The sequence below is a fragment of the Limulus polyphemus genome, unplaced genomic scaffold, assembly GCF_000517525.1.
Source record: "Limulus polyphemus unplaced genomic scaffold, Limulus_polyphemus-2.1.2 Scaffold640, whole genome shotgun sequence".
NCBI classification, from domain to species: Eukaryota; Metazoa; Arthropoda; class Merostomata; order Xiphosura; family Limulidae; genus Limulus; species Limulus polyphemus.
In genome coordinates this window covers 422881-438900 of record NW_013666250.1, presented here as the reverse complement: position 1 = coordinate 438900, position 16020 = coordinate 422881, and the positions used below count along the sequence as shown (strand labels likewise).

Below are 16020 nucleotides of genomic sequence, written 5' to 3'. Positions count from 1 at the left end.
AACAATTGATAAAGTAGATGAAAAAGAAATGTTGTTTGTACAATGTTTGTACCAGAAATATTAGAGAAACTATAGAAATAATGAAACACAGTAAAAGTAATTGAATCTTAAATAACGAAGAAAGGTTAGAAAATAAAAAAATAGTTAGATGGCGTAATCTTGCAAATATGCAAACTAGGAGTCAGATGACCGTGGCCTTTTGTATTTATATGTTGCACAGCATTTATTTTTCACATTCCTGAGGAGGACGTGCACGACGTCGAAACATATACAGGAAAATTATACTAATAATATAGGAAAAAACATTTTTCATTAAACTCTTTGCACCTATAGATATATTTTTATTTACATTTAATTTTTTACATAATATTAATTAATATATTGATATTTTGATTATTTATTCTTTAATTTCTTAAATCAACGTTACCAGAGAATTAGACCAACTATGTACTAACAAAATCATAATCAGCCAACCTTTGCTTTCTGGGAATACAGTTAGTAACTAAACTTCTGTATTTTTCGTGGTAGTCACTTATTTGTTTATATAACTCATTATGAAGTACAAGGCCCACAACTGATTTTTAATTAGAACCTACCATAATGAAATATTTATATACTAAACTTTTGGATCAATATTTATACGTGTTATTCCATTCTTTCTAGGAGGCCTAATTCGTCGCACATTAATTAAATAAAAAAGAAGACAAATGCTTAATTATTTATTTTTATTTGACGATCGCAAAACTAACAATGAAGAAAAAAATTAGTATATGTTTATAACCTGATATTAAAAAAGAAAACCAGCGAATGGTCTTTTTTCAGTTCTACCTTGAAGGTAATTTTAATTTTTTAAATAGTATGTGTGTTTTCTTTATAGCAAAGCCACATCGGGCTATCTGCTGTGTCCACCCAGGGGAATCAAACACCTGATTTTAGCATTGCAAATCCGAAGACTTACCGCTGTTTTACTGGGGACTTTGAAATAATAAAACCCATACTATTAGGAAAAATAAGTGTTTTTAATGTTCAGCTCATCAACAGAAATTGAATATATATTGTTACTGATTTTAATTCTTAAGATTATTGTAAATATCTAATTGAATATGTTTTTCATTATACCGGCAATATTGTTTCCTTTAGCGCAAAGATACAGAATAGGCTATCTTCGTTCTGTTCACTATGGGGGAATCGAGCCCTGGGTTTGAGAGTTACAAGTCTGTAAACTTACCGCTGACCCTCTAGGAAACATACTGGAAGTATAATTACAAAATGTTTTTATTACTGAAGCCTTTACTTTAGATAATCAAATCGTGAATTTTTTTAGTAGGTTAACAATGAAGATTTAAAATGAATAAGATTTGCACATAAACGCATGAAAAGAGCAAGAATGAGAATACTAAATAATTAAAATATAAACTCGGAGATAGACTGTCAAGTTATTTCATTAATTCCATTGGTAAGGAATGATTTCAGTTATCTTTAGGTTAAGTTTAAATTAATCTCTCTACAACCTGCTGGGTACTTAATTAGTTTTACTTGCTAATCGTTAAGATAACTTAAAATCGCCTAAGGGCGATAGTCATATATTGAACTGGAAAAATAGCTTTCTTTAAATTATTTTTATCTATACCCGCGTTAATATAACGTTTTGGGACAACATGGGACCTATTGGTCCATCTCGGCTGTTTCATCCTCTAACCTAAATTAAAATATTTGTTAAGAAATCTTAAAGCCAGCCCTTATGATTAATATACTAATCAAGTTTCTTCTTAAACTCACTTGAATATACTGCCTTTACAACATTCGAAGGCAACCCATTCCAAAGGCCAACTGCCCTGTTAAAAAAATTAAACTCATAGCTGAAGATGACTTCTACCTTGCCAAAATTTATATTTATATTTCCTTTTCCTACTATTCTCACTGTTAAATATGAAAAAAGATCAGATCCCAATTAACTCTTCTTTTTTCAAAAAAAACAATTTTAGAGATTTTAGCCTCTCCACGTATGACCCCCCCCATCCCAGGCACCATTCTAGTAGCCTTTGTCTGAACCCTTTCCAACAATTCGATATCCTTCCTAAGGTATGGAGCCCAAGACTGAACACAATATTCCAAGCATGGCCTAACCAGTGACCTGTACAATGAAATTATAACTTCTTTAGAAATGTATTCAATATTTCTGTAAATACAACCTAAAATCTTATTTGCTCTACCACTAGCAACAGCACACTGTTTGGATGGTCTTACAGACTGATCGATTATTACAATAAAATCCGTTTCCTTCATAACACTGTTAAGGTTATTCCCATCCAAATTATACTTATAATTTAAATTATGGTAACCCACATGCATTATCTTGTGTTTCTTATAATTAAAACCCGTCTGCCAATTAATTGTCCAGCTCACTAAATGATCTAAATCTTTTATAAATTAGCAGTATCCTTTTCACAGTTAGCAACACCCAAGACCTTAATATCATCTGCAAATTTAAGGAATATATTGACTACCTCTTCATCTATGTCATAGATGTAAATAAAAAAGGAGCAAAGGTTCTAAGACTGAGCCCTGAGGAACCCCACTTGTAACATTAATCCAGTTTGACTGAACTCCATTTGTAACAACCCTCTACTTTCTTCCATCCAGCCACACTTCTATCCAATTTGCTAGCTTATCCTCCACACACTTACAGAGATAAGTTTTTACAAGCCTTTTATGTGGCACCTTGTCAAATTGTTTTCGAAAATCCAGATACACCAACTCTACACCCTTACCCTCATCTAAATAAGTAGTAACCTTTTCATAGAATGTTAAAAAAATTTGTAAGGCAAGATTTTCCCTTAGTGAAACTATGTTGACTAGCCAATAATATTCTAAACTTTGTTAAATGGATTTGCAAAGCACCTTTTAATAGACTTTCCAAAACTTTTTCCTACAACTGATGTAAGACTAATGGGTCTATAATTACTCGGACAATTTTATCACCTCCTTTGAAAGAGGAGTTACATTAGCTAGCTTCCAATCCTCTGGTACCTGCCCACTATTCAAGGAGTGACAAAAAATAGTAGTAAGTGGCTCACATATCCAATCTTTAACCTCCTTCATAACCCTTGGTGAAATATTATCTGGCTCAGGAACCTTATCATTTTATGAACTTCCCATTTTTTCTTAACCAGCTCAGAATTAATGCTGTCATCTCGTTTGACCTCGTTTCCATTTATCAACTGTTCAAGATGTGGAATGCTGCTTAAATCTTCATTAGTAAAAACCGAAGAAAAAGCAAAACTTAATAACCTAACTATCTCATAATCATCTCCTACTAGCCTTCCTTTATCATCTCTCAAGGGTCTTATTCCTATCCTAATATTTTGTTTCCCCTTAATGTATTAAAATAAATCCTTACTGTTAATTTTTACATTTTAAGCCAACCTTTTCTTATACATCCATTTTGATGTCCCAATTTCCTTTTTAGCCAACTTTCTTGATATTCTATAATCTACTAAATCTCCCTGTCATACTAGTCAATTTAAATTTCTTAAATTTATTATGCTTTTCTTTAATTTTATCTCTTATACTCTTTGTGAGCCAACCTGGCTTTTTTACTTGCAGCTACCATTTTCTTTCTATAAGAAATATGTTTACCTTGAACATTTAAAAATTTATCTTTAACTAAACATTTTCCACATCTAATCAGTGTCTCCAGTAACTCAGCTGCCCAATTCACAACAGATAATTATTGTCGCATACCTTCAAACTTTGCTTTTTTTGCAATTTTTAACCACAATGTCATTATTCGTTATCTCGATATGCAGCAAAACCTCGAACCTAATAAAGAAATGATCACTTGCACCCAGATGTTCCCCAATTTCCACCCTCTTGATCATTTCTATGCTTAAAGCTAACAATAAGTCTAAAATAGCATTGTTTCTAGTAGGTTCCTTGACTAATTGGTGAAGAAAGCCATCCTGAACAGTTTCCATGGTTTGATTCTAGCTTTTCCCAATCTATGTGCCTGAAATTAAAATCACCTATAATTATGACTTCATTGACAACTGAAATCTTAATAGGATAAACGTTGGCTTGTTTGCAAAGGCTATTATCTCAGCTGTAATGGAAGTTTTAAACTAGAACTAGACAGTGGTGAGGGCTTGGAAAAACTAAGTGCAAAAAGAAAAAAAGCAGAGAAAAGTTTAGAATAGGAAATGAGTATAGAAATAGTTATAGGCTTAATTGTTACTATTGTAATGCTAGAAGTATATGAAATAAAATATGTAATATTAGAGCACTAGTAGGAATGGAGGATTTTGATATAACGGGAATAACTGAAACATGATTAAACGTATGGAATTTTGATGACAGAAATTTCTTTGGAATAACAGAGTTACAGGTTATTTAATAGGGATAGAGTGTTAAAGAGGGGAGAAGTGGCTTTATATGTAAAATGTTGTTTACATTCTGTTGAAGTTGAGGATATCAAAGATAATAGCAAGGAGATTGAATGCATTTGGGTTTCTATTAGTGGATATATAGGGAAAAGGCTTTCAGTGGGAATCTAAATTGATATTGATGAAATTGGTAAGAAACTTTACTATGACAGTTAAATGTAAACCATCCGTTCCCAAAAGCTTCCTTCTTCCACAGAACTGATCCCACGAGTCCAACCAGCCAATCTGCTGATCCTTACATACTAGCCTAAGCCTAGCATTTTGCCCTAGTGACCTATTTATAACTTCATCCCCATAGTTTATTCTGGACAATAATTCTGACAAAATTAAGTGATGGCCTATTTCTATAAATCCCTTTATCAACCCTTTGTACTTATGAATTAGCTCTTCTGACCTATCTTTTCTTAGATCATTAGCCCCTACAGGCACCATAAAAACTGCATCCCTGCTAGCCATCTTTGTTATATCTCCTGCTCTGTCAGTTAAATCCTCCACCTGTGCCCTTGGGTAGCATAATCTTATTATTTTCTCCCTATTTACCACGCATGACTATTCTATCCACATGCCTTGTCAAGGAATCACCTATAACTATAATCTCCTTATCATCCAACATCTTTCTCTGACTCTTTTGCTTTCCTTCCTTCCAATAGTTCTTCATCTGCAGAAGCCAAGGGCTGAAATTTGTTGCTCAATAGAATAGACTATAACTAAATTCAGTACTTTTAGCCCCAATAGTACTCTTTCTAGCTTCCTGAAATCACTGTTAGCTGATGCATCCCTTATATATAAAAGCTTAAGCTCCTCCTGAAATCCTGCTGCCATTTCCCACAGTCTACACTTCTCTTTATCTATTGCCTCTACTTTAAATGATACCCTCCAAACTATAAACTCTGCATAAAACTGCACATCTTCATTACTAGCTTCCTTAAAAGTACATTCCAGTCCCGAGTTCCCAAATAAAACCCACTCATTTCACCCATTACACCTAAGAAACTGTGAACGCTTAACTCCTACAGTAGTCTTAACCATTGTATTTATACTTATAGCCTGAAAATATATATACTCAATACAAAATACCAGTAGCCTATTATTAACATTCTTACTGTTAAGTCTAACGTTTAATAACCAATTATTTTTTTATCACTAATTTGTCTTCACATAAAGTAATAAAATTTATTTTTAATTATATAGAACTTAACTATTTATTAAAACAATATACGTAACGTTAATGTATTTAGCCTGATTCATATTATAACCTACTTATATCTAAAAGCTGAATTTAAACTAATGGATCTAAGTTCAAGTAAATAAGTTAATTCTTAAAATACTAAGAGACAATAAACTAGTTTTTAGATTGTATTTATTTAATAAAACAACGTATTTATCCTGTTTTACGATTTACCAGTAAGTTGATTCGTTGAAATATACCTAAGCGTAAAGAGTAAAGTACCGTACTAAGTATATTTTAACGTTGTAGTAAAATTTACACCACTAAACTCTAAGTTAAAACTATGACCGTCTTACACTTATTTACCAATCTAACTATATCTAGTTACTAATGTGTTATTTACTACAAATTATAATATTGAATAACTTTCAGAAATTTATGAGCTTAACTTTTCAACGTCGTCCCGCTTCAGTCGCGCCCTCTAAGGGGCAAATATGATATATTGTTTAATGTCATACTTCTATTTGTCTCTATTTGGGAAACTGGGGACGATAACAACAACAACAAAAAAAAAAGGTCGACAAAATTGATATAACACGGCCTCTTTAATAGGTTAGAAAACATTTTTCTGAAATAAAATGTTAATTTTTAACATATATAAACCAAAAAAATATTGTCTTGTTGTATTTAACTTATCTTATTATTGTTTTCAACAACTAGTAGTAAATATGAAATTACCTAGACATAATTTGTATGAGAAACATATAGATACTTAGCGTAAGTGCATTTGGTTGAACTGAAGCTAAAGAGATTCAATATGTCTTTATACATGGCGGTATAATATAGATTCTGAACGAAATTAATAACTCTAAATCTGAAAAGGTAAAAATATTTTGTCAATTCACTGACCTTTATTAACAAAAAGTATTGTTAGTTCTGACCTTCTAATGAATTAGTGATTTTAATAATATGTACAAATATGTTTTTGTTTTCACATTGTATACTTATGGCCTGGTTTTAGATTATGAATCAATTATACTACTAAACAGAAAATTCAATTAATTTGTTTCATAAGTAGATTGTAAGCAATTATTAATTGTAATATTTAATAATGGAAGCTGGTTGTCATAACACCAAAATGAATTATTTGACGATAAGTAGTAGATTAACATTTTACATTGCATGTAAACACAATTCAGTTGTTTTAAAATAGAGCTGATAAGGCGATACCAAGTGAGTTTCTTTGTTTGATAGTAACATGCTGTATCTCCGGCGGGAATCGAACGCCAGATCTTAGTATTGTAAGTCTGTAGACCTATCGCGGTTGTATCAGGTTCATTTCTTTTAAGATTCTTAAATACAATCTTAAAGATGATACTATACATTTTGGGTTCCTTTGCTGTTATAACTGTGTCATTTTATTTTAAAGAAGTGTAGAAGATAAAAATATTTATCTCAATCAACAAATTACTGGTAAATAATAATTAAATGCAATAAAATATTATACGTTACTCACTTCAACGATGTAATGAAGTCACGAAAGGATCGTATGAAAATGAAAAAAAAAAGATGCACGAAGATGAACTACTTATTAAGTATAGGTATCGTTATATCTCACATCTGAATGCAATACAAAAAATTGATATGTCCTTTCTTATTTGCATATTTCATGTCTCATCGTCAAAGTGCATGGGTGTGTTGGCGCAACTTGCAAATGCTTCCACCTCTGAAAAAACAGTACCCATTTTTATCTTCAAGTTCGACCATTTCCTGACTTGTTGTTTTGTTGACAGCTTCAGTTTCAGTTATTGTTATCGCATAATTGTGTGACACTGTTACCGTTTGGTGGCGCACAGAGAATCTAGACTAAAGTGTAGATTATCAGAGAGTTTTAAATGTTGAAAACTATGTAAATACAAAGGCAACTAGCAGAAGGTGTTATTTTGGTGTTTCCAGGATCACAGCGAGTTAGTCTTCGAATCCAATATACCAGTAATTATCTCTGTTCTATACAGCCTGCACAAAGTCATAGATGGTCAAGTACACTTCGTAATGACCACTGTTTGTACACCACGATAATTTGAAATCTGCCAAACCATTGCTCAATGTCTTATTATGGATTTCATAAAAGGAACTAAATATAATTAGTAGTAACCAAGCAGTAAGAAACAGACTTTATGAGCCTGGACTAAAGTCAATAAAGTCTCCTACAGCCTCGCATTTGATCGAACAGTTTATACAAGTTTCGGCCTTTAGGAAGCAGATAGGGACTTGATCGGGTACCAGTAACCTTCAAATATGAGTAAATATTCCATGAGTCTACCATTGATCAGTGAGCCTATGTCTAGAATTCTAGATATGAATGATATGTTAACTACAATATCATTAAATGTAACCGTTTTGAAGGCGGTTTTGCTACAGTGAAGTGAGATAGTATTGTTAATGGACATACAAGTGTTATTATACTTCCAAAAGAGGAAGGCTACTGATCTACAATATACTGATATGATATAGGACCACTAAGATTTTTCGTGTGTTCACTTGGACAAGAGGTTATCCTGTTACCAGGATTTTTAATGTCAGTGGATGAAATTAAGCTGGGAATCTGTTAACTTGGTATCCATTTTTGGCTTATTTGTAGCTCAAATAGTTTGTAAACAGCAAATGTTTGAAGTTGGAGATGTCAAACTGTAAAATATAATGAACTGCACATTATTTTTTCATAATTTTCAAGTTTGTGAAACTGATAAAAATCATAACCCTAGTTTTCAGATGATATTTATTTTCTTTCTCTCAATCTATTTGTCTTGGAGCTCCCACTCTTCCTTGTATTGTTATACTAGACTTGTAAAGTTCTAAAATTTCTGGCTGCATTTTGAGGGTACCTCAAAACAGTGACTTTTGTCTTGTAAGCTAGTAATGGTCTTATATGGTCTGCAGAAATGTGTCGGAAAGTCCAACCAGCATCACGTAAAGCTTTTATGCGAACTCTCTGCTCTACTGACAATTCTTTACGTTTTGGGGGCCGGGGGATGACAACAAAATTTAATATATAGTGTTAAACAGTGTTTTTATCAAGGTTTATTTGTAGAGTGTTATTAAATTGATTTTTTCTAGCATATGCCGGTACCATATGCTAGCTTCTTCTATATGATTAAGACACTGCATGGGATACCATTACAGTTATTTCAGACCCTAAATTGATCAGTATGTTGATTCAAGTTGAACCCCTATGACATACCCTTGTGACAAGTATATGGAAATTCTAAAGAATGATAAGTATTCTCACCCTGGCTCATTCAATGTCAACAGGAATCAGTGAAGCATTACCAAAATTTCACAGCCCTTTACCGTTATCTTTTGTATAGAAGCAGATAATCCGAATCATATTCGGTAATACTGGTATGTAAGTACTGAAGCAGCGTGGCTTTAGAAATCCTTAATAAACCTTCCCATACGTATAATAAGGCAAAGGGACATAGTTAGCCTTATTTAGCATTGATCCACAGCTAATAAAAACAAGAAAACATTCTCAATATTCTAGTAACATTGATCTAAAAAACTAAAGCTTTGAAGCTTCAGTAAACATCGTATATTCTCTGGTCACAAGTGATCGGAAGACTTCTTTAAGATTTGATCAGTCTTTTTCTATAGATAATCGAAAACAATGTTTGTTGCTTATACAGTACTGTGCAAAAGTGTTGGGCGAATTCTTCCATGTCATTACAGAATGTAAATTTCAACACTACTGCTCTTTCGCTTGTACACCAAAGTTAACTGAAGATTTTCCCAGGATGACCAGCTTTTCCTTGTTTTACCAACGGTAAATGAGGATTTCCAGAGTTTCTTGCTTTAACATTCAGTAGATCAAGTATAACTAAGGATGGTCAGAGTTTCCTTGCATTACCAACGGCAAATGAGGATTACAGAACTTTTCTCAGTAGACCAAGTATAACTAAGGATGACCAGACTTTCCTTGCTTTATTACTTAGTAGACTAAAATTAGTTAGGGATAGGTAAGTTTTCACTTACTCAGTACCTGTAGACAGTAGTAACTAAGGATATATATATATAATTTCTCTGTTTCAGCAACTTTAGGACAGCGTTATTTGAGTTAGCTGAGATTTTCTTGCTTCACTATCTACAGATCAAGATTAATTGAAGGTGAATGTGTCCTTTTGCCTTATTACACACACAGAATAGAATTAACTGACTATTGTAGGCCAAGAATGAATGAGAAGTTTTCCGTTAGTTTCTGTAAAGCAGTGATAAATACATTGTTGTTAACTACACAATGGGTTATCTGTTCTCTGCCAACTACGAGTATCGAAACCCGATTTTTAGTGTTATAAGCTTTGAGACTTACCGCCGAGAGGCCAGTAATAATGAAGGATGATAAAAGTTTCTCTAGCTCATGTCCCGTCAGTAAAGATTAGTTGAATGAAAGTGAACTGTTTCTTACTCAGTATCTATAAATCAAGATTATCTGAACGTACTTTGGAAATTGATCCTTTAAACCCTGTTGACTAAGATACTTCCAGCATATAATTATCTTTGTTTTTTCTATATGTTAAGTTTCGAAAACTCATATGTAAATGTATAACATTCCATACATATTAATCCAATTGACTGTTCTAAAGCAGGTGTTTAGGAAAAAACAAAATGCAGTAATGGAACTGACAGGGAAATGTGACGAGTTCTGGTGTTAAACGAAAAGTCTCATGAGCAGTGACTTTGGGAGATATAAGATAGATCTGAAATGACATTTTTACACACCCCCGATTTTCAACTCAAACTGAAGAAATTAAGAAGAGCTTGGAAACAGAAAGTCTGCAATGTAGGTGACTTTTATTACACATTGTAGGCCTGTTGTTCTAATGCTTTGCTAGTTTTTGACATTTAACCGTTACTTTTATTTTTATCACTTTGAACACATTAAATACAAGTGGTTTAGTATATTCCGTCATAAGAAATACTCACGACCTACAGTGGCATGAAACAACCTTTGCAAACCCAGTATTTTACAAGCAAATATTTTTGGCCAAAATAACAAATTGATGGTACTAATGAATACTATGGGGATTTTAGCTGCTTAGAGCGCCTGAGGAACAAACATGAAAATATTCGAAAAATCTATCCCCTGACTTTTTCTGTCTTGTTATATCACAATCTGTAAATTTGTATTTTCTTAAACAAAACTTTTGCTTTCTAAATGTTATTTACTTCCTATTGAAACAGCGACTATTCCATATGTTTCTTTCTCGCCGTATTTATTTATTTTTGTTTCTTATTAAATTCTTCAATATTTTTCCTTTTAATTTTCGTTTTCACACTTTCTACATGCTCCTCACCTATTTATTTTGTATGTCATATTTAGTTATTATTTTCCATGAAGTGAATCTTGTTTGTTCAATTTTCTTACCAGTACAATTATTACCTTTTCGTTTCTTTCTAAACACTAACTTTAGAACAATTAATTGGATTAGTATGTATGTAATGTTGTAAATTTACATACGAATTCTTAAAATTTTAAACAAAGAAATAAATCTGAAATAAATAAATGTGTATCCTTTTTCACACAAAAAAAAAATATTGTAATTGTTAACTAGTGTTGAATATTCAAAGTATCAGCGAACTCTTTTTATTTTTAAGGCATGCATAAACCTTTGAATAAAATGAGTCTCTAAGACCCTTCAGCCCCTCGGTGGCAGAACGGTAAGTCTAAGGACTTACAACGCTGAAATTCTTATTTTGATCCTAGCAGTAGGCACAGCACAAATAGCTTTTTGTGTATCTTTGCGCTTAGCAACAAAATAAACAGATAAACAAGATACTCTTCTCCTTTTCTGTGGTACTTTAGATTATATATCAGACTAATAAATATAATTCCTGTTTCATAATTAGTTCTTTTCAGGGTCATGAATTACAATACAGGCAATCCTGCTTCGTTTCCTCTAAAGTGTAAACTGTCATGAAATTGATTTATGTCTGCTCGTTCAGACGAGCTGTAAAACTAGAATGGTTGGGCGAGACGCTTCCCTAGTCCCAAGGCTGTCCTATATCGGTCAACTCGTGTATGTTTACTTCAAGAGCAGTTTGACACATAAGGATAAAAGCGACAGGGAGTCTTTTACCGGTGATTTTTTTAACCCAAAATATTTCTCGATCGAGAGTAAATTTGACATCAATGCACGTAAGCACCGTCTGACTTTAACACGTATTTAAAAATACAGATAAAAGGGCGAACAGTATCATAATCTTAAATATGCGACTTATATATACAGGTATACATATAATATATATATATATATAACATATCTTTACGCACTTTCATAATTATAATATCCATACACTTACAAACTCGACAGTAAATTACTTCTGTAACGGAAAAAATAAGACTATTCAAGCTATTTGGAAATTTTTTAGGCAATTTATTACGAATCATTTGCAACACATTAAGATTATTATAAAGGATAGAAATTATATCCTACTAAGATCATCACATTCAATCTTAGACCGACACAGGAAATCTTCTAAAATTTGTGCTAAATTTGAAAACTATAAAACACGTCTGATGGAAACGATGTCTACATTGTGATTTAAATTTGTTTTCATTTTGCGTCTTTGCAGCATGTGATGTCACGATGAATGATAGAGTTAGGCTTATCCTTGCTTTCTGACCATACTTTTAAACTTTTATAACTGATTAGTATTATTCGACTACTATATCATGATAAAGAATAAATTAATTTGGTACTAAATAATATAAATACCAATAGAAAATGTTATTAACATTAGTAATTAATAATAACTTTGTAAGAATATCTATAAAACATAATAATCTCCCTTCAACTTATAATGCTGGGCAGTAGCATTCTTTGTCTCCGCCAAATCTCGTTTTCTCTGTTACTGGTCTCTGAACTCGAATCAAAACAACTGCGCAGAATGTGCGCTGTAACGAAACTCCTCATGAACGCAAACTGAGACAATACTGATTGAAAAACAAAGACAAAAATGTATAAGCTTCCATGATTCACAAATAAACAATTAAATGTATTTTCATGAGAAAACTGGGCTAAGAACTTCAAGAAAATATATTTCAAATAAACTGAATCAAACAATACTATGAAAAATTAGAGAACAGCTTAAAATTAGTGCCAAAAATGAGATGTAAAACAAGTTATGTATCAAACTTACATCAATTAGATGGTAAAACAAGCTATGTGTCAAACTTACATGAATTTATATTCACTTTTGGATCTGCTTAAGAAAGTGTTTTAAGATTAAAACCAAAGCTATTTGTAGTAGAAAGATTAGTAATACACGCGGGTTTTAAAGTAGAGATTGTTAACAGTGTTTGCACTCATAGTCCTAGTTCACATGACTTATAGAATATAAAGTGAAGCTATTTTCCTCAAAATCTTTATTTGTGGAATGAAGAATAATTGACACTTTTCGCTTTGGAGCTCTTGATTTTGTAATTAACGCGCTTTTCCTACTCCAGATCAAGACTACATTAAGGAATTCACCACATCAAGTATAAAAGATTTGTTAATGTTGTTAATTAGCTTGGAATATCTCGGAATATTTGAGATGAATTTACCAAGAATAGTCAGAGTAATTCCAATCTGAACATTAATTTACTAAAATAACACACACACACACACACAATATATATATATATATATCATTTTTCTGGTGTAATTTTCTTATTCAAACCCTTATGGATCTGGTGTATGTACTCACTCCTTTCAATACCAGAACAGTTTTTAACGCATTCTAATAGCTTAATACCATTCTATTATACCTAAGAAAATAACCAAAAAGGAAATAAAAAAATTGAAACTAAAATCCAAACTAGATTTTATCTCTTAATATTTCTGTTACAAGGTTAACATGTAGGCAAGCTGAAACTGTAACTAATAAGGAAAAACACGGGGTATATGATAACAATGTTAGTTTAAATACATATACGAAAATTAAATTAGATAAAAACCTGAGTAAGAATGTTATTATATCAGTTAGGTGCATCTGGTACTCTTTGTTTTTAAACAAAAATAGAGATTCCTATAAATCGTCGAACAGTCAAGTTCAGTATAACATTATTATAGTTTACATATAATACAATCGTACATGGGCATGTTCTACATTGAAAAACTGGATTTTTCGAGTTATTTGATCAATCAGGTGAAGTGTAATACGTTCTAAAAGATTCTACGTGATACTTTGGATATGAATTATTTTACACATGAAAAGTGGCGAGTTATAGAATGGAAATGCAAAACTATGTTGCCTTGTCATATGTGGTTAAATAGCAATACTTTACAATCATCAGCCTAGTTACTAAAACACCATGACAGAAATATGAGTAACTTGAATGTTCCATGTCTTGGGGCTACAAGTTTTCATGTATGGTAATTTCATTGGACAGATTCAAACCGAATGTGCCGTTACAAGGCCACCACTGGTAGTTGACGGGTGGGAAATGTGCCAGGATATTTAAGAATGCTGCATAAATATTTCAGTAAGGAATATTTTGTGTGTGTGTATGTATGCTTCTATAACAAAATAAATTTAGCATATCGAGGATAAAACCGTTAGGAAATATTAGAATACTATCCGTGTCACGCAAGTGTGCGTTTATATAGTCATCCACGATCACTTATTAAAAATACTGTCCTTATAATTATGAATCGTTTTTCATAGAACAAGATTAAGACATTTATTATTATTCGAAACAACTGGAACGATACAACTTCCCAACATTAAATTTATATAAATCAATCGACTAGCGTTCTTCAAGGAATAAACAGAAAATTCTACTGGTTTGATAGAAAAGTTGTTTTTTGTTGTTGTCTTTTACTAACGAAGAGGTAAAAATGTTCTTCTAAAGTCATAGCCTTTTCCCTATGCCTTTAACTAAATATATAGTAATAATTTGCGATCAGAGTAAGCTATGTACCTAGAACGAAACTGGCCATCAGTATAGCTAATTAATTATACTTTACTTACCTTTCTAGTTAACGTTGTTAGCGATATTTTTGGCAGCAATCTCATTAATACCTTATAAGGTCTGTCCAGCTCAGAAGACTTAATTTAGTCCTATGTACATTCCAAAGCTAATAATGCAAAATAATCGTTATAGTGAAAGTATAATAATTATCAGTAAATCCAAGAAACAAGTACTGACATTCGATGTACTAAATAATTTAAATAATAGTATTCATGAAAGTAACAATAATAAATAAATAATATAGTATATGTAAGGAATTGAAAGAACGTATATTCAAAATATGCACTATATTTTCACCTTAATCAAATATATCAAATATTCAGTTTATATTAAAGAAAAAAAGACGTTTTCACATTTTATTGAAATCAAAATATTTCTACAAAAAAAAGCAAAAAGCAAAACATATCAGAGAGAGAAAAGAAGGGAGAAATATATCAGTATTGACCTATTTTTATGTAATTAAATCTTAAATTAATTGTTAAAAAATCTATTATCACATCTTTTATAAATGACATCAAAGATGTTAAGATGAAGACACAAATAATAGTGTTTTTAGAACGAGTGAACATTCAATTCGAGAAATTATTTTAAATCAAAATACGACATATCCTTACAAAAAAGAAAAGTAATGAAATATATAAAGATCATTATAATTTTATCTGTCAGCTAGCACTAAAATTTAAATTTGGAGACAAATTAATTTTGAATGGAACTTATATTATTTATTTTGACATCACAGTGTTTAAATTGTAAATAATTACAAGTTGAGGATTATTTGTATCCTGTTTTGATAATTAAAGCTTAAAACCTATAAGATAAACTGGGGTTTCCTAGTTGTTGATTCATTAGATAAGTATTAGTTAATCTTTGAGAATCACAAAACAATTTTTTCGTAAAAAACTTTACGAGTTAAAACTTTTAATTATCTTTATTAGATCCAATATTTTAAGTAATATATGAAACAAATTTTCCAGTCATTAGCTTTACCAACTAAAAAAATACTATTTCTTTTTCGTCGTAGCAAATAACGAAATTAACCTATAGATACTAACCTGAATCGGCCTGTGTCGCAAATGTCATCAATTCATTATGCTAGCTGAAAAAAAGAACACAAACAAAAATATTGAATACAAGTGTAAAGAGGTTATAATTTCATTGCATATCACTTGTTAGCCCACATTTCGAGTATTGTGTATTGAGTATTGTGTTCTCAAATTGTTTTCTCTTGAAAAAAATGAAAAGTTAGAGGAGATATAATTGAGAAGTTTAAGATTGTAAATCTTAAATCTTATTTCATACTTAACAATGAGAACAGTAGGACAAAGGGACACAAATATAAATTTTGGCAGGGTAGGAGTCATCTTCAGCTAAGACAGTTTTATTTTTCTAACAGGGTG

General features: G+C 31.5%; 1 protein-coding gene and 1 long non-coding RNA gene across 2 annotated transcripts in view; one reads left to right on the top strand and one right to left on the bottom strand.

Moving 5' to 3' along the window:
* Positions 1-16020, top strand: part of LOC106459630 — a gene marked incomplete at its 5' end in the record, with an annotated part of 50618 nt that overhangs the window by 15088 nt on the left and 19510 nt on the right. The gene's annotated exons all lie outside the window — the stretch shown is intronic.
* LOC111085820 lies at positions 12461-15714 on the bottom strand. Its single transcript, XR_002610604.1, has 3 exons — positions 15676-15714; positions 14623-14729; positions 12461-12601 (listed from the first exon to the last, which is right to left on the bottom strand). It is a non-coding gene; the product is annotated as an uncharacterized LOC111085820 (long non-coding RNA).